The 26,310-nt window shown below is 39.1% G+C and overlaps 1 protein-coding gene across 5 annotated transcripts in view; it reads right to left on the bottom strand.

Moving 5' to 3' along the window:
• UBE2E3 (ubiquitin conjugating enzyme E2 E3) overlaps positions 1-26,310 on the bottom strand; it is a 239,547-nt gene that overhangs the window by 53,496 nt on the left and 159,741 nt on the right. The gene's annotated exons all lie outside the window — the stretch shown is intronic.

Below are 26,310 nucleotides of genomic sequence, written 5' to 3'. Positions count from 1 at the left end.
CCTTCTTATGAGAAAATTGGAGTTTCAGGCCTGCATTCCACAATGGGGAATCTAAGAGCCAATTTGACAAGTCGGGAAAGTGTCCTTTTCTGTGGTCTATTTTAACTATGAATGTGCTCAATATACTTTTATACACCGTTCAGGTTCTCTTTCCCATTAAACCACAAGGCAAATAACTGGAACAAATAATTAAAAGATGGGAATAGCTTTCTGTCCTAGTTATTTTCTTTTCACAGGCATGGAGATGGGAGGATTGATAGCACAGGTTGCAAGGTGAGGAGATGTGAATAAGGATAATAAGGGTCACAGGACTTGCATCAGGAAAAGGAATCTCAACAGAAGGGAGAAAAACAAAACCCCAAACTACGTATAACTCATTTGTTTCAGGCTTCACCCAAAATTCCCCAGATTCTGTGAACCTTTGCATTTTGGCTACAGTCCTGCCCCTCTCAAGTAAAATTTCAGCAATTGCTGTATAAACATCCAGTTGTCCCCTGCTCTGCTTTATGGTTTGGAAATATATTCAACTAGACATTGTTTTTGATCAGCGTTTGATTATCTTGATATTCAGGATTACACTACCCTGTACTGTCATAGAGGCTGTGCATCCTTGATCTCTTCTGACCGTGTCCTCCTTCACCCAAGCTGTATCAAGCAGACACTGGTTTTTGAGCTGTGAAAAGTAAGGGACATGACACCTTGGCCAATGCTGGTTTGTGTGCAATAAACAAACTCTGGACTCATTAGTCCTGCTCTAATTGAACTTTGTCTCTAGCACCTAGGGATACCTGCAGATCTGGCATGGTCAATGTGTTTCCATTACACTTTAGTTTCCCAAGACTGTCCTTAAGTTGCCGTGAAAATATTTTGCATGCTATCAACCTCCTTTTATATGACCATATACATAACTTAGTCGTCTATTTACCTTTTTGAAATGGAAATTCCTCTACAAGTGATTTAAATATAAATCAGGGGCCTGCATAAACTCTCTCCAGTTCAACAGCGTACACCAGCCTATCAAACAAGCCAATATGGATATAAACAGAAACAAGTTTCTGTTCAGCTACCCTTCAGCATCAGCACCATCTGTCTATTATGAAACTTAGTCAATGATAACTTCAGGCTTACCCAAGAACTAACTGATTTGCGGGATGTAACACACAGCACTAAGGACAATGTTTACATGAAAGCTTACTGGAAGAGGGCAGAGTTTAGTCAAGCAGAAACACAGGCATGGGAAAGTAACCTTTTCTGACATTAGATGGACTGGTCACATTGTAAAACTCATGGAATTTATGTAGATCCTTCTACAATCAAGTGTTGCTAGCTACTATTTTGCTGCATTTCCTGACCAGCAGCACAGTGACAGCACAGCAGATCTGCCATAATCGCTCTCACTCCAGATGTCCCATTTACCCACAGCTCCCCTCTCCCAAATGCTCTTTTCGCACCCACTTCCTTTTCTTGCTAATGTTGTTAATTTTTGAAAAGATATTAGGGAGAGAGGGGGAATTGTTTCAGAATTCTTCCAGCTCCAAGGGGAAAAAAAATAGACCATTTGAAACAAATATTAAGATATTTTCCCAAAAAAACTCTTGTAAAGGCCATTTTGCCGCGATCTTTTTTCTTTGAAGGAGCCATCTTAATATCTGAATCAGTATGGGATGTTGGCTTTTTAGAAGGGGTATGATTCCTCCACCCCCCACGTTGCAGGAACAGAAAAAAGTCTGTCAAGATAATTCTGGCTATTTACTATCTTCTATTTTTTAAGACACCACTTAATTCTTAAAACTATTAAGATGGAGATTTGTACAAAAATGGGATCTTCATTTAAGATATCATTTGTTCCTGTTGCTCTCTTGGCACCTGAAATTTTAATGCTGTGTTTCATTTCTCTCTTTGTAATATAATCATCACTCTTACTAAACAGACAATAAGCCAAAACATGCTCTTTCATTTAAAAAAAGTGGAAGAGGAAAGACTCTGCAGCAAACTACATGGACCAGATCCTTAGTTGATGTGCACTACCACAGATCCCCGAGCTAAGCTGATTTACACCAGCTGAGATCTTGCCCATGAACTGAGATCCTTCCAGACAAATGCTCCTTTTGGAAAGATTAGAAGCCACACGAAGGAGAGCAGGGAAAATGGCATCAGATATTTGCTTAGTCCAAAGAGCCATAGGAAATTTAAGTCACATGTTGTGTGCATTCATTTGGGGTGCCTGGTCCTCTGACATATCCTGGCCTGACCCTGTCTGCGCTCAGTATCATGGCTGGCTTTGGAGGGCTATGAGCCACAAATCAGAAGTGAGCCCAAGGACTTTCCCAAAGAAAAATACATAAGTTGCCAAGTACGTACAGTATACTGCCTAGAGAGATTATGCCATGGCTTTGCCTTCTTAAGGCTCACTGCATTCAAAATGCCATTGAACCCCCAATGTGCAGCTTTCTCCCACTGGATCTGTCAGGGATGAATATCCCTCACAGGCTTTGCTGTTCTCCTTTCTGACTTCTCAGTTTATATGTGTTTGCTGCCTTCTAAAGGGCAGATCAAAAGGAAATATTTGGCCAGTAGTTTGAAATTCATTCTTCAAATGAGAAATTACATGGAAAGCGTATAGCTTTAAAGAATTCAGCCCAGGAGGAAAAAAGGTGTCAGAATCACAATTTAGTATTTTATCTTGAAAATATATGTCATGACGACTGAGGTCTGCTTGTCCACTTTTACAAGAGAAAACTAAAATAACTACCAACGCTTCCAACTCAACAGATCATGTCAAAGGAGAACATAAATTTTTACTCATGGCACTAGTTTACATTTGAAACATTTTCAAAATATTGTTTTAGCTGGGTATAATAGACCACCAGAAGATTTGACACACAGCAAACAAAGGGCTTCAATTAAACAGCTGGCAAAAGGCCAGAAAGAGATAAGGGCCCAGGCTGTCACTTGCTAGACAATATATATGGTTATTTTGGCAGCCAAAACAGAATGTGATAATTGAGCCATGACACATTTAAAAAAGCACATAATTTTAAAAGGAAAAGGTTCCTGAGCACTAAAAAAAAAGAAAGAAAACATTTGTAGTGTGCCTATACCAAACCAAGATGCAGAACTAATGATGGGATCCGATTGATTGCATATCAGTGGTTCATAAAGTCACAGATTCCAAGGCCAGAAGGGACCGTTGTGATCATCTAGTCTGCCTTCCTGTATAACACAGGCCATAGAAATCCCCCAAAATAATTCCTAGAGCAGATCTTCAAGAAAAACATCCAGTCTTGATTTAAAATGGTCAGTGATAGAGACTCCACTACGATCCTTGGTAAATGGTTCCAATGGTTAATTACACTCACTGTCAAATATTTATGCCTTATTTCCAGTCTGAAATGGTCTAGTTTCAATTTTCAGCCACTGGATCACATTATGCCTTTCTTGCTAGACTGAAGAGCCCTATGAGGGAGTTAAGGAGAAACTATGGCCCCAGCCAGCCCCACCCAGCCGAATTTGCAGAGCATGCGCCAGCTGGAGGTGGAGCTTAAAAGGGAGCCAGACAGCTCAGAAAGGGCCTGGCAGTGTAGGGGAAAAGACCTACCCTGAGGGCTCCTGGAGATGGGTGCTGCAGAAACCTCCTTTGGGAGAGAAAGCAGCTGTTTGCTGAGCCCAGAGGGGCTGACAGCTCAATTGTTATCTTTTCTTTTACTACCTGAGGGCAAACTATAAGACTTTGGGAAGAGAGAGGGTGGTAGGAAGTAGCCCAGGAAGGCAGCCTTAAGGCACTCCTGGGTGCTGGACATTGGTACCTCTTACAGGGCCCTTGGCTGGAGCTTGTTAAGGGCCCAAAAAGCTCATTTCTAGACCTCCTTTAGGGCAAGAAGGAAAGGGTAAAGACCGGCTGGGACTGGACATTCATGGGGGTCAACAGATGGACCCCGTATCTTCCCTGAAACCCTGCCACACTGCGGAGAGAGAAGATTGATTGATGACCTGACTGGAGGGTAGGGTCAATCCCCATCAAAAGGCAGACGGCCACAGGGCATTATGATGGCCCAGGGGAAAGATCAGAGTTTCGACCTCTGTGGTAAGCAGAGGTCTAAACCCGTAGCCCCTAGGTGATGCCACCAGCAAACACTACCCATCACAAGCCCATTATTAAATATGTTTCCCAAATAGATACCAATAGACTATAATCAAATCACTCCTTAACCTTCTCTTTGTTAAATGGTTTGAACTCTTTGAGTCCGTTGCTGTAAGGCAGGTTTTCTAATCCTTTAATCATTCTCGTGGCTCTTCTCTGAAACCTCTCCAATTTATCAACATCCTTCTTGAATTTTGGGCACCAGAAGTGGACACAGCTTTCCAGTAGCGATTCCACCACTGCCAAATGCAGAGGTAAAATAACCTCTAACTCCTACTCGAGCTTCCCCTGTTCATGCATCCCAGGATCGCATTAACTTTTTTGTCTACAGCATCATACTGAGATCTCATGTTCAGCTGATTATCCACCCCGACTCCCAGATTTTTTTCAGAGTTACTGCTTCCCAGGATAGAATCCTCCATCCTGTAAGTAGGGCCTACATTCTTTGTTCCTAGATTTATATATTTACATTTAGCTGTATTAAAACACATATTGTTTGCTTGCATCCCGTTTACCAAAAGGTTGAGTGATGAATGCAAACTTTACTCAATGATGACTTTATGTTTTCTTCCAGGTCATATATTAAAATGTTAAGTAGTGTAGGGTCAAGAACCAATCCTGGCAGTCCTCCCTTCCCCCCCAAACACACCTACTTGAAACGATTCTCTATTTAGAGTTCCATTTTGAGACCTATCTGTTAGTCAATGTTTAATTCATTTAATGTGTGCTATGTTAATTTAACATCATTCTAGTTTTATAATCAAATGTCTTGTAGTGTTTTAATCATCTACATATAATCAAACAAAAAATGTAGGTGTAAAGTCCATGGAGAATAAGTATCAATGCTTTACCTTAAAAACAAGATAAATCTACAAAACTGTGTTGTATGGTTTTTTATTATAATGCACGTTAACTTGATTTCAAACTTAAACAAAAAAACCCCACAATCTTCCTATATACTTTGAGTACTAAAATATATTAAAAAAAATTATGAACAGAATACATATATCTCCTAAATCAACTTTCTGCTACAAGAAAAAATGACTGCTGTGTTTAAAACATAAAGTACATTATGATGTACAATAGCTGTTTGAAAAACAAAGCCCACAAGCTTTATATTTTGTATGCAACATTCAGAAATTGCACTGTCTCACTGTATGCGTGGTTTTATTAAATAATTCAAGGACATAACAATGAACAAATGTACTGAATAAAGACATCATTTTACGTTAACCTCGAACACTCATGTAAAGCCTCCCTATAACAGAGCTGAAGCTTACATGCTGAGACTGCTCCATTTCTTTCTGGAATAAAGTACTCAAAAATCTTATCCATCCTCAACCCCACTCCAAAAAAAACCCCTCAGAATTTAAGGTAGTCCATGAGCTACAACTATAAACATATGACTCGACAGCTAAATTAAGCTACAAAGAGCTTACTTCCTAAGCTTACTCTAAACTTAATACTGAACTAAAAATGTATTTAAATGAACAATCAAAATTCATCATGTGCATTCTGTAACAGTAGGGCATTGTCTACACTAGAGAACTTTAACACACACACACACCACCCCTGCCCCCCCACACACACCATATCTATTTTTTCAGTTTCAGTCCCACCAGTGTTAGCAACAGTGGGGCTACAGGTACAGATAGACTCTGAAGTCTCCCCAAAATGCTAACACCAATGGGGCTGAACTGCTGCAGGTAATGGTGAGAAACTTTCAAAAAAATCCCCTAGCACAGATTACAACAAGCACTAAAAAAAAAAAAAAAAAAATCAAGGAAATCATCAGTTAAGACACTGACATTCAGACCAACTTCATTTCTCATGTCCCACCTCTCAATTGTCATTATGCCTAAAGCTGTGCAGACTTGCTCCAGAACAAACTCCCTTCCAGTTCCAAACATTCAACCATCAGTAACATATCTCTAACAACCAGAGAAGGCTAAAACTGCACATTTATAGTGAGGCCAAAGTAAAGACTCCAGAGTGATAGCTGACTTTACACGACTTAAAGCCTAAGCACAGCACAAAAGTATAAACATTCTATAATCTACTTTTTACAGTATGATAAAAAAGTATCTTTAATGACAGTGATACTAACAACAAAGGAAGTGGAAAAAATCAGGCACGAAATCAGGATATATATTTCTGGCTGTTGCTCTAGGAGATGCATCAGACAAATTTTATTCTTGAAGTAGAACAGCAGACTTTTGAGAGTTTCCAATGCATAGCAACAAAAAGTAAAAAATAATGTTAGTCCTAAGATTTTTCCCCAAAGAACTTCCTTTTAAGAACACCAACCTGAAATATCACATTTCCTGTAAAATATTTTGGATACACCAGCGTAGATAAAAATTGACTAAAAAAAATAATTTAAATCAGATTTTATCGATGTTGTTAATTATAAGTTTTTCTTTTTAAAAATAAACCTGCTTCAAGTGAAATCTGAATTTAATACAACACATGTTAAGGCCTAAATTTATTATAAATGTCTTAAAACATTTAGTAAAAAATAAATATGTAGTATCCATGAGACTATCAAAAACTGAATTAAAGGCTTCTTTTCTATGTTAAAAAAAAAAGGAATAAGGGAAAAAAATCTAACTTTTGAGATCAAGATTTATAAATATGGCACAATAGGTCAGCCCAAGTAACTTAGGAGACTGTCTAATTTTCAAGAGACTTAGGTGAGTAGTAGGGTTGTCAGGTGTCCGGTTTTTAACTGAACACCTGGTCAAAAAGGGACCCTCCCCAGAGCTCTCCATCCCAGTGAAAATGAGCGAGTGAGTGAGGGTTGGGGAGAGTGAGTGACAGAGGGAGAGGGGGAAGATGGAGTGAGTGGTGTGGGGCCTCAGAGAAGGGGCGGAGCAAGGGTGTTCCATTTTGTTTGGTCAGAAAGTTGTCAACCCTAGCAAGAAGGAACTTAAGCTCCACTTTCACTTAGGTATAGTTGAAAATTTTCCAAGGCTGACCTAAAAGAATCAGTTTAATTCAGAGACTACAGTTAATCCATCTGTTCCTTTAATATACCATTTTGTTGTAAATGTGAAACATGTTTTGATAAGAGCAGGTATGTATCCAAAACATTCAATGTTGTTACTAAAAATAAATTTATATGCTGTTGTGTTTAATTAAATTCCAGTTATCATCCTATTGCAGCTTGACACAGATCATGTGCAAAAATTATCTAGTAAATAAGTACTGTATCATTCATTTTCTAACATACTAAAATGTACAATTAATAAAAATCTGAAAGTATTAAGCTACATGATTGCTTAAATAAATGTTTCTAGATACAGTGTACCCTCCTAGGTAGCAAAAAGATTGGCCAAATCTGGCGAAAAGGCTCCATTTATCTGTAAATCAACATGTTTTAATGGTTGTGTCACCCAATGAGACTGCACCTTCCTTAAGAAAATAACTGCAGTACAAATGGAAAAGCTGATTAAAATCAAGACTTTGCACTGGGTGATTTAAACCACCTTGATTTATATCAGTCCACCCTGGTATCCATTATTGTTTCCAATAACACCTAATGTTATTATCACAAAGATTAGAGAAACATATTTTGTTTGTTTACTTTGCATAGTTGACACCACTTTGTACATAATCAATTTCACTACTTTGAGGATGGCCCCTTGCACATCTTGTCGCGTGTATTGCTAAGTAAAGCTGTCTACCGTCAGCTGAAACAAGACCTGATTCAGGAAAGCACTGAAGCACATGCTTAATATTTATTTACATGCTTAAGTGCTTTCCTCAATATGGATGGGTGAAAGACATCCCTCAGGACTTTCCTGAAGCAGTGACACAAACTGGAGAAGTAACAGGTAGGTGTATGAATGGAAACACAGAGGAGGGTGGAAGAGGAATGAGCCAGAGCTAGATAGTGTTGCTCATAGGCCTGCCCAAACAATCCTTCTAAATCTCACCAAGGAAGGAGAAAAGCCTTCCCCTCCCCCCCCCAAGAATTAAAAAAAAAAAAAAAATTGGCTGCTCTATTTGAAAATTAATACATTTTACAAAAAACTTAATCATTTTAAAAAATCATGTTGACAGTGACCTTTTAACACCAGGAACCCGCAATCATGATTACATCACAGGGGAAGTGGCAGACAGTAACTAAAATAGACAGGTGTTTGTGATACTACAAAAGATGAATATCACATTGAATTCACTAAATTCACACAGCTTTCAACTACAAGTGCAGAGCACAGTCATCCAGAAACCACGGAGCAGCAATTTACTGTGTTGGCGCACACGCGCAAGCCAGCCAGTGAAACAGACCAACCAACACAGAAAGCTCTACACCAGCAATTCTCAAACTTTATTGCACCACGACCCTCTTCTGACCACAAAAATTACTGCATGACCCCACGAGGGTGGACCAAAGCCTGAGCCTGGCCGAGCCTCAGGCAGAGGGGCCAAAGCTGAAGTCCAAACCCTGCCACCCAGGCAGTGGGGCCAAAGCTGAAGCCCAAGGGCTTCAGCTCCAGGTGGGAGGAGGGAAGGCAAAGCCAAAGCCCAAGGGCTTCAGTCCCGGGGGTTCGGGGGGAGCCTGTAACCTGAATCCCACCATCCAGGGCTGCAGCTGAAGCCTGAGCTCTGCAGCCCTTGGGCTTCAGCCCCAGGCGGTGGGGCTCAGCTTCAGCCCTGGGCCCCAGCAAGTCTAATGCCAACCCTAGCAACTCCATTAAAACGGAGTCGCGACCCTCTTTGGGATCCCGACCCACAGTTTGAGAACCACTGCTCTACACTGTCAGAGAGAGCAAACAGTTAAACTATTGAATTGACAAAAATAAATTTAATCTGTACATTCCTGGCCTCCCTAAGGAAGAGGAGATATCTGATCTGCTATTTTAAGCAATGGTTAGGAAAAAATCTAAATCAAGATATGGAAAACGAGTCAGTGTCCACAGAATTAATGGGAAAGGCCCTTTACTAAGAAGGAAGATGCAAAAACTGAGATTATTAAAGAATTTTAGCAGCTGACAAGAAATACAAGCGTTTGAAGTGCAAAGATTTTGTCCTTCCTAGATTTTGGACTCTACTCTTACTAAGAAGAGAGACTATCTAGCTGTGAAGAGTACCTTCATGGAATTAAATGTGATGATTCACTTTTGTAGTTAAGAAGTCTTTAGAGAAAGCACAAAGGAAAACAGTTTCGGGACATGAAGGGAAAAAAAACCACACCAGCCTTACTGAGCAAGACAGTACAGGAGGAATGTGGATAAAGCTGTGCTGGAAACAGTCAAAGGAATAATTGATATATAATGTAACTGAAGAAGAACATGAATTTTAAAAATGTTAATTTATTAACATCTATCTAGGGAATCAAAGAGCCGTTTCTTGTTGTGGCCACGTTAATTCAATATTGCATTTGGGCTTTTGCTCTTGGCTGTAATTGCTGTACAGACTTGGTCTCAAAAATACAAGGAACTATAGCGTGCAATAAAGCGAAGCACTTTTACCTGCTCAGCGTTGTGTTCAACAGCGTTTGTAAAACATATGTACCGGCATCCTTCCCTCCCCACAAACTGGGATACACTATAGGAGATTACAACACATTCAGCAGTGTAAATCCTCTAGTCAGTATTCACATTCTGGCTGAGTTTCCTGGTGTTTTAAATTTATCTAACAGGACACCAATAATAATAAAAACTTTAGACTTCTTTTATTTCTTTATATTTCACATTTTAAAAAGAAGACCCATGCAAAAAGCTTGGAGCACCGTGACAATAATTACATTTATAATCCACCTAGCAGCATTAAATTTATTTGTATAGTTGAATTAACTCTGCAAACCAGAAGCATTAAATAATTAGTGGTAACAATTTATAGCAGATAGTAAAAATGAAAATAGAAAATCTCTCGTAAAGCTTCTCTCTACCAATCATGCCCAGGAACAATCATACCAAGGAACATCCTTCTTCCAAAACCCTGTTTTAAAGCATTCATCTTAATTACCACAGCACCATGTTCACTGTATTAAAACTTCTACAGGAAATTGGAGCATCTGTTGTTATCACACTTTCACTTCTCAGCCCTTCCAAGTTCAGATCCTGGGTGCAATGTAGTGCAGCCACTTTGCATTACCTCACTGGCAGAATCTGGCCATACAGCTAGCATATCTGGGTCACAAGGATCACCTCTCAGTGAGATACAGGTTCATAACAGACCCTTTTCTGTGCTGCCAGTGTTAGAACATGGTTATGGGACCCCTAGAAAGCACTAGTTCCTGACTGAGGTTTTGGACCCTGAGGATAATTAACAGCTGGTGTAATTTAGACCAGCCTCTCTAGCTGCTGTAACTTTACACTAGTGGCCCCACAATCAGAGTGCAAACGTGAGCTTCTCTGCCCTTTTCTGACCTGCTCTTGATTGCAGTTTGACTAGCCCTCAGGGTCTGGTCTTTCAGATGACTCAAACAACATTTCCATCGTGCCATAATGACTGATACTGTTTTACACTGTTCTAGCATTCTACACAACTACCAATCCCTGGTGCACAGATTTTACATATTGAAGGTATGAGTGGGTACGATACAAGACATATAAACACAGCTTGTCAAATCATTCATTGCAAATAACATCTGTTGCAAATCTAGCCCTATTTGACTTATTCTTTCTCTGAATGGCGAACACTTAGAAAAAAACAAACACAAACAGTTTACACAAACAATGGTCTATGGACTGTTCACTACCTTATTTATTAAATGTGCTGTATGATTGCGTTTGCTTTACAATTGGATGACCAAAGGTTTCTAAATTAAGAAACTTCTAGAACACATTTTTGGATGAACATTGGTTTGTGCTAAGATTTGCGGAAACTTGTTATTCACAAATATGTCCATAAATACCTGGAAGACTCCAAACAGTAACATTCATGGGCCTAGCAAATTACAGAAAACCAGTCTCAGCACTTATATTTTTGAATCAGTTTTAAAAAAAAGTTACCACCTCAAGTTCTAAATCTAGTGCTATGTAGGTAATCGCAGAAGTGGGTGGGTGACCATTGTAGCTGGAAGGTTTCCCAGATTAGTTGGCTTTTCAGGAGGATTTTAAATGGGAGCTAGCCAGCTTATTTCATGTACAGAAGTAGGAAAACTTTTATTGTCACCCTTCCTTCACCCATACCAAAACAAGTGAAGGCAGAGCCCAACTCTGAAGCCTCAGACCATGGATTCTATTATTTGGTACCTGAATCAGAAAATGCTTAGTCTTCCATGTTCAAAAATCTAAAAATGCCTGTTGTAGCAGTAAAGTTAAAGACAAAATTAACTATTGCAAATACTGATATAAGGCTACTAATGCAGATGCACGTTTGGAATCTATTTTGGCTAAAAGTAGCGCAACAGCTAAGGAAACAAAGCAGAGCGTTACCCTGACCCCGCTTTACAATTCTGCCCAGTAAGTGGTAGTCCTTTAAAACTTCAATTAAAAAATGTTATTAAAGCAAATGTTAAAAAAATTATAGACTACACAGGTTGGGAAAAGAGTGTCTGAACATCTGGGTACAGTGCTTAGGTTATCCACAAATTCAAAGTTAGTTTTTTAAAGTCATATGATACACAGAGTATATAATCAGCAATAACCCAAATTTAGGTGAATAGATTTAACAATACAGTTTAGATATTAGAATCCAAATACTTGGATACATCACTCATGAAAAGTTGTACAGAGACTCGGCTGTGAAAAGAAAAGTAAATCAATGAGTGAAGATTGTCCCTCAGTAATTGAGAATTAAGTTGGTTGTCCCTTTAGCAAATACAATCCATGAGGAAAGTATTTGTTACTTTCCTGACTGCGCTTCTCATTGGCACTCCAGTTCGATTCCTCCCTTAACAACATAGAAAATATACAAAAAAGTAACCCAGGATAGACATGGATAGAAGAGCCTTGTTCATGCTATAAGGGATATCTGATGGTGTGGGAGGGAGTCAAACTCCTCCATTGATTGAAACACCCCTAATTTAAAACAATTTCTGAAGTATGGATAATCTCCTATACAATAACTGATTTACCAGTGTAGAGATGTATCCTGTTGTCCTTTTTTATTCTCCAGCCTCAATGTATTTCAGTGGTGAGTTCTGCACATAGGTGTTCAATGACAGGGTATCACCACCTTCCCAAGAATTCAGCAGCCAAAAAATCTGGCACAACATCCACACTCTGCCTCAGAACTGTGTTCCAGATTGAAAGATTTAATTTGTGTTTGTAGGCTTCTAGCCCAGATATTTGTGAAGACAGCCTAAAAAACATGAGCTAAGTACAAACTGATGCAATGGTGTCTACATGAGTCTGCAGAAAGTCTGAAAAAAATCTCAGATGTGAATTGCTAACACCTTCACTTCTATGTGTTAAATTGGAAACCACAAAGCGGCAGTTTAAATGTCAATTTCACCTGCTTACCATTTAGTTGAAACAGCCAGGTAAGATGCCTGTCCCGCCCCCACTTCCCCATCCCCAACTGCTTGCCATGCCTCCCCATGTACCAAAATCTAAACTGTCCAAGAGCTTCTGCTTCCCCAAATAACTTTTCAATGAATCATAGAATCATAGAATATAAGGGTTGGAAGGGACCCCAGAAGGTCATCTAGTCCAACCCCCTGCTCGACCCTGCTCAACCCCCTACATGAAGTAATGATGGTTTGTCAGTACAAAATCTCCTGCACAATGTGGGAATGGCATAGAGTAAATCGAATCTAATACCAAGACATATAAAGTGTACAGATTGCATTTATCATTTACATATTGAAGTAATACATTTTAAAAACATTTAAATGAAACTCCAGCAGATCTTCCAATCAGCCTCCTTGCAGTGCTACTGTAACCCACACACCTTCTGGGTGTGGTGTTCTGTCCCATCTAGTAGCACTGAGACCACTTAGAGAGAGAGATAAAATGAACCTGCACTACGGCCTTAGCTAATAGGCAGGTGGCTTTTAGCCCATGCGGTAGAGGCTCATGCACTAAGCTCCAGAGGTCCCAGGTTCAATCTGACCCGCTGACGACGGGGTCTGTTGGCATTACACTATAACATGCAGGGACATAGCTGCAGAATTCAGGTCCAACTTATTGCAGAGTACCTGGGACCCTCAGACATCACAGGGGGGCTCCCCAAATCCAGAGAGTGAAATTAAATATACAAATGTACTTCTCATGAGGGCCTGTACCCAGACATTTAGCAGCAGACCTTTGTATGCATCACACAGTATGCCACTGCAACTTTTATCCACAGGAAGACACACCACAGGATAAAGGAAACCATTGGTAGGGGATTTTGAAAATATTAGGCTTCTAAAATAAAAGCTAGTTTATATGGGAGCTACATAACATTCCCCAAAGATTAAAGAACTGACAGAAATGCTGATCCCTCTGTGATGCTCCTGCATGGAGCTTCTTTATCGCAACATAAATGCAGCAGAAGGAGAAGACTAAAATGTATTTAAAATGTTTTAATTGAAACTGCTACAAAAAGAAAGGGCAAGATAGATGTATTTTGTATGTTAAAGAGAGTCAGAAAAAGTAAATTCTAGTGGTTTATATGCCTTAATACATTTAAAGAACTCTTAATATTGGGAACGGTCTTCTATTTGGTAGACAAAAAGTAAGTACCGCCCCAATCCTGTAAACTTATACATAGGGTTTAATCCTTGCACCCTCCAGGAGGTTCACACTTTGTGCAGGCATTCACCCATACATATAGGCTTGCAGGATCAAGGTCTAGTTGTACATGTTCCCAGACACAGAAGGTACACCATGAAAAGAACCACCCCCACAAAGTTTATGTCCCAGATTTAATCTACTTTACAACAGTTAGAATCTACTGGGGAATGAATGACCTATTTAAAAAAAACACCATTTTTATTCTTTTGCAAACTTAGAAGCAATAATTCACTGGGAGCCCAATTTAACTAAGAAATATTGTGATGCATTGTTAATATAAACAGCCTATTGCCATATTACATTGCCATCAAAGAAAAATATTTTGCAATACAACAAGTCTACCACACACCAGAATACCCTCCTTTTTTTTTTCTTTTTTTAAATTACTTGACTCCTACCACAGCAGGTTTGCACTCGTATAGGGATGTTTTCCCAGCATGCTTTGCGGGAGGCTGGCCCTTTGCATTTGGCAGAACCAGCTAGCTGCAGGCCTAAAGTGGCTATTTACAGGTAGCAACTCCACCTTCCTCTCTGGAGCAGGTAAGACCTTAATTCTTATTACATTTCTTTTTTATTGCTAAGGAGGCACAGTGTTTCTCAAATGCTAAAACTGATAATTATGCTAATCTGGAAAAAGTACAAACAATGAAGCATAAACAAATAATTAAAACATTTTAAAGAGAACAACTTCCTTAAAGAATTTTATTCTAAAATTTACTTTTTCCAGCGACTACTTGCTTTATTTGAATTTTGATGTATTTTGTGTTAGCAGTAATACTTTATATGACATTTCTGCTTTTGTATTTCTCACATGTGTAAATGAATCAGTGCTATTTTTCTGCTTTACTCCCTTTCAGCAATCTGCCTCTTAGATACAAAATTCAATTACCACATTTGGGGCCAAATTAACAGCTGGTGTTGTTGGATGCAATTCCACTGAGAAACTCTTATGCCAGCAGTGAATTTGGACTCTGGCTTTAAATATTAACCAAATCAGACAGACTATTAACTAGCGCTTTCTGCAGCTGAAATTTACTTGAAAAAAAATCAGTCATATTACTATTTTATACCCTCAAAATACTACAAATGCCACATTAAAGACTGGGAGACGAGGGAGGAGGGTGGCATTGGACGCTACAATAACAACCATATATTTCTACGTACACAGTTGAAAGAAAACTACTTTTCTGGCAAAGAGAATTGTTTGTAGTCATATACTATGCCTGTACTTTAATATTAAGCTTTCCCTGTAACGTTTACTGCCCAAGAGCTGTTGCCTGCATAGTCTTATATACTATAGTATTTTTCCTTTCATGTGAGAAATTGTGTGCCCACTCAGAAACTGTATTTGGCATAAAGCAGGTTGCATTCACCTAAGTTCAGTTTCATGGGACTATAGCATTGGTTACTTTTTTCCCTGTAGATGGATTCTATTCTAGTAACAAAGACCTCATCTTCACTTTTCCCTTAGATGGAAAATAAAGCTGGAAATCATTCAAGCGAGCCCTCTGTGCACAGAGCTCCAACCACAGAAATCAAAGTGGGTTTTGTGTACTGAGGGTTTGTTGGATTGTGTAATTTAGTATACATATCTTAGCCTCCTACTGTATACTGCAACCTGTATGAATGTCTGCATGGAGATGAAGAGAAGAACACTAGATGATCACCCTTTGCTTAAACAGAAGCTATGGTAATAGCTGCTTCCCAATGAGAAATGTCAGCAGACAGAAATGTAGCTATGTCTCTTTTCATAGTGCTACTGATGATAATATACTTATTCAGATTCATTTTTTTCTCAAAGCATTTAAAATCCAAATTCTGTTTAAAATGCAAACAAAAGTAAACATTTCCCATTGATTATTGTAGATTATAGAGATGAAAATATCAAACCTGTGCTATAGGTCACCACACAGGAAAGCAGAAAACGAATGAGAAAACTGTTGTATACACACAGTGGCGGATTTAAAAAATATATATATACATACACACACACACACACACCAGCCACAACTTAATCTATTTTAACGATTCTCACCTGGTGGGGAATCTTCTCTGAATTCTACTGCTTCCCTCCTGTGGGATGATTCTCCTCACTGAAATTGGAGCTACATTCTCCCCCTAAGGGATAATTCAGAAACCTGAATAAGGCCCCCATCCTCCAATCTGATCTGGATGGGTGGCCCTTGTGTCCATGCAGTGTCTCACTGATATCTCAGGGCTTGTCATCTTCACTGCAGGGTGAGCTTGAGATACACCTGGAGTGTTCCCCCTAACTCAGCTCCTGTCCCAAATCTTTAGCTCAAGTTTAGTGGCACTGTAAACTTGAGGTGGCTGGCCCATCAGGAGGTTTGGGTTTGAAGCTCAAGTGCTGCTGGCACTCAACATAGCTATGCAGTGGAGACGTATTTACTCTATCATGCTAATCCAATCAATGTTGTGTGTACAAGGAATGTAGGACTGGGCCCAATCCCTCCCCAGCACCAAAAAAAAAAAGGGGGGGGGGCAAAAAGGAACAAAGGTCAAAATTCCCCAGAAGCAACCCATTTGGTTGCTTAAGCTCTTAATGGGGAATGCAGGAATTATTCAGGGGAAGTTCTTTGGCCTGTATTATACAGGAGGTCAGACTAGAGGATCACAGTGGTTTCTTCTGGCCTTGGAATCTATACAAAGAGATTTGCTGCATGCTGTTCCATTGTGTGATGTAAGGACTGGAAGCATGTATTTGAATAATTTGAGGTCACTTTTAAATTACAGGACTTAGTATTGTTGCTGAATGATTATGCTACAGATGTGTTAATGAATGTTCTTGTTATAGGAAGGTTCAGAAAGTAACACTTTGTTCCTTTGATGTATTCATTTAAATCCTAAACACAATGAAAATATTCTTCACTATCTCTAGTGAAGCACTGGAATAGGTTACCTAGGGAGGTGATGGAATCTCCTTCCTTAGAGGTTTTCAAGGTCAGGCTTGATAAAGCCCTGGCTGGGATGATTTAGTTATGGGGATTGGTCCTGCTTTGAGCAAGGGGTTGGACTAGATGACCTCCTGAGGTCCCTTCCAACCCTGATATTCTATTATTCTATTTAGAAGATCCTTAAAGAAGGTTTGGTCAGTCTCTTATGTACTACAAGACATAGTATATAATCAAAGAATGGTTCCAGCTCAGGCCTGAATCAGAAAATAAACTGGGGGCTTGTCTACATGGGGTTACTCAAGCAAATTAATCCAAATTAACTAAGTGTGAATTTAAAGTAGTTTAGTTAAACTGCATTAAACACCTGTGTGGAGGCTTTCATTCACAACTGAAGTGGCCTTAAAATAAACGGAATTAAGGCCACTTTAATTCTGAATGGGAGTATCTACACAGGGGTTCAATGAAGTTTAACTAAGGCACTTCAAGTTCACACCTTCAGTTAATTCAGATTAATTATCCTAAATGTTCCCATGTACAGAAAGCCTTAAGTGACAGGAAGAGGCAACTCCAACTCTCTGAACTGAGATGCACAGACAAAACAATCTGATGGAGATGCATTCAGTGTGCTCAGACCTTACCATACATACTGTTCATTAAGCAATATGTGTGAAAGACTGCTGATGCTGATTAATATGCAACTTGGGTGTAAAATATACACAAGGACGACATTAATCAGCATTATCATGGTGTCTGAAGGGCCTTTATGTAAACTCTTAAATGAGTACTTGAAAAGCTGATATTTTTAATGCTGAGAACACATTTATTTAAATTTTACAAATCTTATCAAACAAACTATCTAATCTCATTTTAAACAGATTTTTTTTATTGGGGACTTTTTTTAGGGTTTCTAAACAGACAGACAGGAGGTCAGTCTTCTTCAACCAGTCCTTGGGGAAGAAGTGTGTGAAATGATTTACGCAGCTCCAGAGTAGATACAAGTTTATCATAAAGAGGATTTTTTTTTCATTTCTTCAGTTTAGATGCTAATACGTATGAAGACTGGCACCAGTTTTATGAAGCCTTTGACTAAATTATAGCTATATTTCAGAGCATATATAAAAGGGAAATTGTGGATGCTGCTTACATAGTAAGGGTCCAATCCTGCAAACATGTATGTATCTATTTAGCTTAACAAAGAGAAAGAGTGTCTTGATTACAGTTAATAAGAACCTATGTGAAGAACAAATATTTAATGAGTGGTAATCAAGCAGAAAATTATACAAAATGATCCAATGGCTGAAAGTTGAAGATAGTCAAATTCAGACTGGAAATAAGGTGTAAATTTTTAACTGAGAGTAACTAACCATTGGCACAATTTACCAGTGGTCATGGTGGATTCTCTATCACTGACAACTTTTAAATCAAGAATGGATGGTTCTTCTAAAAGATCTGCTGTAGGAATTATTTTGGGGAACGTCTATGGCCTGTGTTATACAGGAGGTCAGATTGGATCACAATGGTCCCTTCCAGTCTTGGAATCTATAAATTATGAAACTTTACTTCCATAACTAGTTCTGATGGCTTTTATATTTCTTCAGTCTAGTTTAATTAGGACTACTCATATGACTGGAGTTAATCATGTACACAACTCTTTGCAGGATCTTGTTCTATACCTTGCAAGGTGCTAAACTAAACACAAAAGTACAGGAAAAAGAATAAACTGCTCAAAAAAGGATTCTGGAAAATAGTTGTTACCAAACCTCTGCATGGAAGAAAGTGTAAGTGGAAAAAGACTAGGATGTTTTTATACTGAATACATACATTCAAGAGAATAATGAATAATTCCTTAACAACAAACTGTATTGCTGAGAACATGATGTGGGTGGTTCTTACTGATATATTTTGGAGCCATCTTTCACTCTCCAGTTTATCAAAAATCCATTAAGTAATAACACACTTTTGCTATAGATCACATATTTACTGGTACTCCTTCCTTAGATCCTGATTGTGTTTTACACCTTACTGCTTAAGTACTCCCATTGACTACTCACAAAGTAAGCTAACAGCTGCTCTGCATGAGAAAAGGTAACCGAATCAAGCAGTTAGTACAAATGGGCAAACATATCTGATTTGTGATTGCTGCACTAAATTATGTCACTCTTCACTGGTTTAGTCTAATCCTCCAAAATTGAGTCCTTGTTATAAGAAAAAAGAACTAAACACAAATTTCTTGATAGAAGTAGCTATCAGAGCTAAATTAAGGTTATCGTTAGATAAATATATCTTTAAATGGTTGCAACCCATTGATTTACCTTCTGAAGAGATTAATGATGAAGAAAGAATCTCAGATAGAACTGATAGTCTATCATTAGAGCTGGACCAATGCTACAAGTATTTAAACATTTGTTTGAATAAGAACTCAGTATGTTTTGTGGAATTTGTGACCCCTCTCCTTAAACTCAGGTTTCAGAGTAGCAGCCGTGTTAATCTGTATTCGCAAAAAGAAAAGGAGTACTTGTGCCACCCTAGAGACTAACTAATTTATTTGAGCATAAGCTTTCGCTGCATCCGATGAAGTGAGCTGTAGCTCACGAAAGCTCATGCTCAAATAAATTGGTTAGTCTCTAAAGTGCCACAAGTACTCCTTTTCTTTCTCCTTAAACTGTCACACTTACAGCAGCAAAATGTTTTTGGTAAGAATGTATCCAGAAATATAGTGTTGGAAATAATGGGCAAATATATATTCACAGAGCCATACTGAAAGCTCTGCTTCGTATCTTTGTTTTTCTGGCGCCCAATTGGTATAGCAATTACACAAAGGGTGTCTGGGTGTTTTTTGTTTTGTTTTTTTACAGTTGTAAGGAAGTCTTCCTTGTGGATGCAAGGCATTGTATACCTGATATTGTGTTCATTTTTGGCTGCTATTCCTTTGCTTTTGTTCCCCCACCACAGAGGATCCCTAACCCCAGCACAGGCATTTTTGTGGATCTTCCCATGACACATTCTTACATGGCCTAATCAACTCCTCTCTCTACTGGGAGCTGTTTAATGTTACAGTGCAGATTTCCAGTGTCAAGTGGTATCGAACAAAATGTAATCCATACAAATGTGAAGGCTTTTGCCAATCAGAGGAAATAAACAACATAAAGGCAAAATGTAAAGGACAGCTACTGTATCTAGAAAGCAGCAGTCTGAAAAGGATGGTGAAGGATAATGGGTAATAACTAAATTAGCTTGTAGTGTGAAACCACACACCCCCTCCCCGCCCAAAAGCCAGTGCTATTCTATGGTATAACTCCCTTCTATATTCGTACACTTGTAAACGGAGGGAAGTGCTGGTGCTGCTTTCCAGAGTCTTGGTATGCCCGCACCGAGAATGCTCGCTCCGCTCTCAGTGGTAAACTAAAGAAAAAACAAAGGAGAAAAACAAAAATGATACTGAAGGATAAGACATAGGAGGAGAGATGAAGGGAATTAGATTTATTGAGAAACAAGATGACTTGGGGGGGATCAGATCAGTTGATAAACAGCTTCAAGATAAGACACATGGAGGAAAGGTTTTATTCATAGCCTGTGAAGACGGCAGGACAAGCAGGTGAAGTTTAAGATAAATATCAAGAGCATTTTTAGCATTAAGAACCCTACTTGTTTTAGTCAAGGCACCATGACTACTGGTATTTAAGGCTGGTACAGAAGATATTACTGAAAATTATATAGGGCCAGATCCTGACCTGAGGTTGAGCAGAAAAGTGGCTTGTAGCCACCTTTGCCCACACACCCCAGTCCTAGGAGACTATGAACAGCTCTAAAGGACCACTACAGCTGCCAGCCATCAATGGGGGTAAGGGGACCCTGGCAATGTCTCCCTAAGCCAAAAGTCAGAAGGAGGGCTGGTGGTGGTGGCATTGTGCTAACAGATCAGGAGTGGATTCTGTTGAAAAATGCACTGAGGGGATCAAACCCCAACAGTGTACTGCCCTACCGTGGGTGGATCTTACCTTTCACAGATACCTTTTGTACTTTAACACTTGTATAACCTGTCATACCAGGAAGGTCCCATTGAACTGAGTGGCCCAGAGCCACAATGGCACACAAGAAGCATTCCTCTGTAAAGTTCCATGAGAATTCCTGGTAGATCTCACTCCCTCCCAGAGTTGAGCCCTCTGATAAGGGCAGAACAGAATAATCCTGGGGCCAGCATTCCACTCCCTTCTGATCACACAATTCTGGCTGGGATGCACTCATTGGCTCACCAAATGGACACAGTAGTCGTAAACTGGCAAGTTTTAAAGCCCTAACAGAGGGACAAAGGGTGCCTGAGAGGCTATGGTACTGAAATATTGAAAGTCACCTACTAGCCAGAGGCTGAAATCCTTGGAAATGCCAGAGTCCTGCTGCATTGTACTGCAATGCATGCTACGGTACTACCATTAGACAAGGGAATATAACAAAACCCAAGTCTCTTGGGTTACTAATTGTATAGTATGGGCCAAAGGCAGTCTTTGGCATGCAACTCCCTTGTTTATAGACACATGATAAACTGTAAACTGAGTAGGCTGCTGTTGTTTTATTGTAGACTCACCGATGTTCACAGGTACAAATTACATATCACTCAAATCAACCAGATGAAGACAGAGACCATATGTAAATTCCCTTTGCAAAAATCCTTCATGTTTTAAAATATGAGGTTTATAAACTAATTTAAAGCTAATTATACAAGCAACATAACTGAAAATCTGCGTGGAAGAGCTTATTTCAAGGGACTTATGAGTAATGATGTAATCATAAAGGAAAAGCTTTATTTAAAAACAAAGCTTGGGAAAACCTCAAAGCATTTCTGTACAGTGATAATTTAAAATGAACGGCTCACAAATAATGAATTTTGTTGCAAGTTTAAGCAGGGTTAAGGGCAGCTTTTGTTCCAGTCTATCACCGTTCTTGTATCAAGAAACTGTTATTAGAACAAACAAATCTTAATATATTGGGCTTGAAAAATCTATTTGTATCTGTGATGAGTCGGAATTCTCTCTGTGAGTGTCCAACACCTTTTACAAACTCAGACCTTTCATTTAAATTTCCGGACCTACTGTTGCAAAGAAAATCCTCCAAATCTGAAGTGTGTTAACCACTGCTGTGCTGTCTTCCCAAGCTTGCAGAAAGACAGCTCCAGTGCGGCTGCTGTTACTTAGAGCTTTCCCAAGTAAAGCTGAGTGAAAACTGTTGGCACTCAGAAAAATGCGGACATCAGTGAAACAGAGAAATTTTATTCTACTATTGCTTGGGAAGCTATGACATGGGCACCAGAGCTATTCAATGAGGTGGAAAATCAAGGTTGCACAGGATAGCAGACCCACTATCCAACTTCCTCAGCCAACACATCTAGGGAAAGGTACAGGAGCAGAGCTCCGCCCACCTCATGCCCACTTCTGCAGCAGCAAAAGCAACAGCACTGTGAGAACAGATGCAGAAGGAAAATGTTCTTACTCCTGTCCAGCAGCCTGAGAGATGAGGTTTCAAATTTAATCTGTTGTCTAATAGCCAGAGGCTGATACAAAAGATGGAGCCTTCAGCAGATTACAGGGACAGCATCTTGGTGAGAATTTCCCAACACCTGGGAAGGGAGGAGTTGACCATCTTATTTGGGCATTGTCCTTGGACTCTTCCATTTGCAGTCTTTGCCTGGTACGTTTAGGCATCTAGCTATCAGGTATCTGGTAAAATTTGTAAGCATTGCGTGAGAGGACTATGTTAGAAAAGCAGTGCAGAGTTCTGAGACTACAGCTTGGTCTACGTGTTTAAATTCACCTGTTTAAATTCAATCTGTTTTTAAACCCATTTAGTTACACTAGGGCAAGCCCTTGTGGTGGGCACTCTTGTTTCTGTTGCCAGTCAACTGAAGCTAAACCAAAAAAAACCCATCACTGTTAAACTGAAATAAATGTGGTAACATAGGCCTTGTGTAACACCAACAGACCCCAGTCGCTGGTGGGCAGGATTGAACCTGGGACCATGAGCCTCTTCTGCTAGCTCATGCTGTAGCAGACTCAGTCTCTAGCTGGGCTAGGTGCCACTAGACGGGGGACAGAGTGCCACACCAACCATGCATGGGTTACACTTTCACCGGTATAACTAAATCTGTTTAAATTAAGATGTTAGGTTAAACTGGTGCAACTTTCTTTCATAGACAAGCCCTGATTAATTTTGGAATGGAAAGCAGGAGAAGAAAAGAAACAGGAAAATGTGCACTCCAGCTATTCTGGAGCAGCAGAGCAGCTCATCAGCAATCCTGGGAAGTTGCTGAAATTTACAGCATCCTAGGAACTGCTCTAAGTTGTGCCAAGAAATAGCAAGAATCCAGAAAATGCAACAGTGAAACAAAGCCACCCTTCCCCCATTCCCTTTCAGCTGCAGCTTCTGAGTGGCACATCTCAGAATTGCAGGCTCAGGTGCAGCCTTAACTAAGGAGTGGTGACTTCCATTCTAGAATAGCTTTGTGCTATGCACTAAAAAGTTATTCCAGACATGTGTCAAACCTATAAGAAAATCTCAGCAGCATGGATTTACAATGCATTATGTGAAAAAGAACCTTGTAATACTATTCTGAAAATGTATAAAGGTGAGATTTGGCACACTTCTATACCTTGAAGCATGTTTGAGCATTTGACCATGGTTTGAAAAAGAGCTGCCTAGATGCAATGGAGTAAGAAGGACCTTTTAAAGCCCTGCTTTATAGTGTGAAATGCACAAAAGACATTAAATACAACACACTGTATCAAACAGTAAGGTACTGAGTAAAGCCAACAAAAGCAAGAAAATTTGGCATTGAGGTTCTCTGTCTTCAATCTACCTCTGTGTCCTAGTATTACAGTATATCTTGGAATCACTCATCCAAGACTCCTGTCTTTAGACACAAGAGAGGTCTTAAGGATAAAGGCACCTCTGGCACTTAATTTCCTTGCTTTTGTTATTTAAATCTGAATCTTAAGTTTCTTTTAACATAGATTTCTGGGGCCCTATCATGCCATCATTGCACTTGGGGAAATCCTACTCAAGTCAGAGAAGTTCACAGTGTGACATGATTTAGCAGGGTACAGCCTTTACCAAGTACCTTGAATAGAAACCAAAGGGCAACCCTGAGCACTCAAGCAATGTGAATCTCACTTAGGACTTTAGCATGTTTACAAAACAGATGCTGTAGATGTGGCTGTGGGAAGGTTTAAACAGCCAGGGGAAATCCACACTTTTCTTGTTCGTGAATTGAGGTCTACCCACCAGTCAGACATGAGTCTAGCTACAAAGGGCTAGTTTTCTTAAGCTTTTTTTTAATTTGTAATTTTAGTGCATTTCATATTTTGTACTTAAGTAACTTTTTTTACCCAGTGCTACAAATGGAACAAAAGCATATTCCGGTTTGTGTAAAATCAGACAGACCTATGCAGCTCAATGGCTGATGTGCTAATACCTAAAGCCATCACCCTGTCTGTAGCCCTGTACTCCTGACAGGGCTGTAACAAATGGATACATTTAGGCCAGGTAAATGCAGACCAGATTTACTTACTGAGACCCTCAAGTGTCTGCTGAACATTGAATATTCATCAGCTAAAACAATTACACTTAACATGAGCTACATGTTTTAAATGGCATGGAAAGCAGTTTGTACAGTACCATGCTTATAGTTATTGAGCAGCAACTAAACATTATTCTATGATGTATTATCCCCAACAGTTTTTACGAAAATTGTTAATACATTACACAAAACACATTACACAATGGATAAATACCATTCAACCCTTGTATTGCATCCTGTTAAACAGTAATACTTTGTCTTTCATGTAGTACTATCACCTTATTAGCACTAAGGAATTTTACACATCTAATTTATTTTTACCATTTATGCATTTCTGCTTGTACAATGAGTCATTTTTGTTACCATTCCATTTTGCATTATGTGCTGCCGTGATCCTGCAACATTATGGTTGCAAATAAGACAGGCACATTTATGGTCAAATTGAAAAAAAACACTCTTCATTAACATTAAGAAACTTCTTCTGGACATTTTAATGAATAGCAAACCTTTCTAATTTTTTAAACACACTTTTAACCTATATTATGAGCCCAAAACTAACTGACATTGTTTTTTTACCATCTCTGAGAAATTACATTTCCCTCAAATACGTAAGAGGTGAAATAGAATTTTGTCACTTATTGCACGCAGAGCAATTGAGGTATAGCATGCATCTGCTGTGTCAGTTTCTGCTGCCAAATCTGTGCTATAAGAAGGTATATGATATTTTCCGCTTCACTATTCTACATGCAACAAAATGCTGCATTCATTTCCTATTAAAAGCTTTCTGTAAAATAAATAAATAAATAAAACCCTCTGTTTTGAGTTCCAATCTATGGTGCTCCTGGAGTCCATGGAATTCTCTACCGTAGCTCACGAAAACTCATGCTCAAATAAATTGGTTAGTCTCTAAGGTGCCACAAGTACTCCTTTTCTTTTTGCGAATACAGACTAACACGGCTGTTACTCTGAAATCTGCCCATATTGTTCATCTCAAAAATCTGACTCATCTAAAGAGGGATGCCAAGGTCTTTTTCACATATATTGCTGATCTTACACAAGGTGGAAGGTACGTGCCAAAAAGTTGCACTGAGGAAAATGCTGCAATTTCTCTTTAAATATAATACGTATGAGGCACACAGGAATAGAATTATAGATTTCTTCACTGGCCAAAAATATTTTTTCCACGCACTCTCACAGAAATCAAATAATTTTAGACTTTTTTGTTTGTTTTTTTCCTAGTTCTTAACAATGGTCCCTGTGCTGTGGTTGGTCATGTCTACCCTGAAGACTTTATCTATGTAGATATACTTAAGCTGATACCAGAGGAGCAAATTTTCCCAGAGGTTAAATATGCTTGTATCAGATGTTACAGCAGAGGGTAAATATCTCCTTCTGAAAGTCATTTGTAATGTAATATGCCCAAAATGGGTAACGAGCAAGACACGCTTTGAAAGTAAAAAGTGAAGCACCACTGGCTTATTTCCTTGGAATACCCTTTCTCCCATACCATGCCACCTTTTGGTCTCTGATAGCACTAAAATGAAGGGGATGTAAAACTAGAGAGCCATACTGCTTTGATCAGGGAAGACAGTGACCATACACACATATACATAAAACTATTACAGGGCATCCATGGCATGAACCTCTCCAGATAAGATACCCTTCTCGTAAAAGTCAAATAAAACAACAAAGTTGTGATAAATCCCAGGCATCCAGATACAAATATGAAAAAATACATCTTTACTGAGTTGTAAAAACTCCTTTTACCAAAGTCTTCCAACTACTCAATATACCAAAAAAGCCAAATAAAACTCCAGAACATTTGCAGTATTCTCACATTTGAACAATGCCGGCATTGTACAATATCCGTTAAACTAAGTACCCTTTATGCACAGACAGCCTGCTGAAATATGTATAATAGAAAGGTATCTTATTTAAACCTAAAAAGATTTATTACAGATTTCAACATTGGAAGCTTACAGTCAACATGAAATCTTTTCTTAAAATAAATAT

Source organism: Caretta caretta, chromosome 11 (assembly GCF_965140235.1).
Source record: "Caretta caretta isolate rCarCar2 chromosome 11, rCarCar1.hap1, whole genome shotgun sequence".
In the NCBI taxonomy this organism is placed as follows: Eukaryota; Metazoa; Chordata; order Testudines; family Cheloniidae; genus Caretta; species Caretta caretta.
This window is presented reverse-complemented; position numbering and strand designations above follow the sequence as displayed.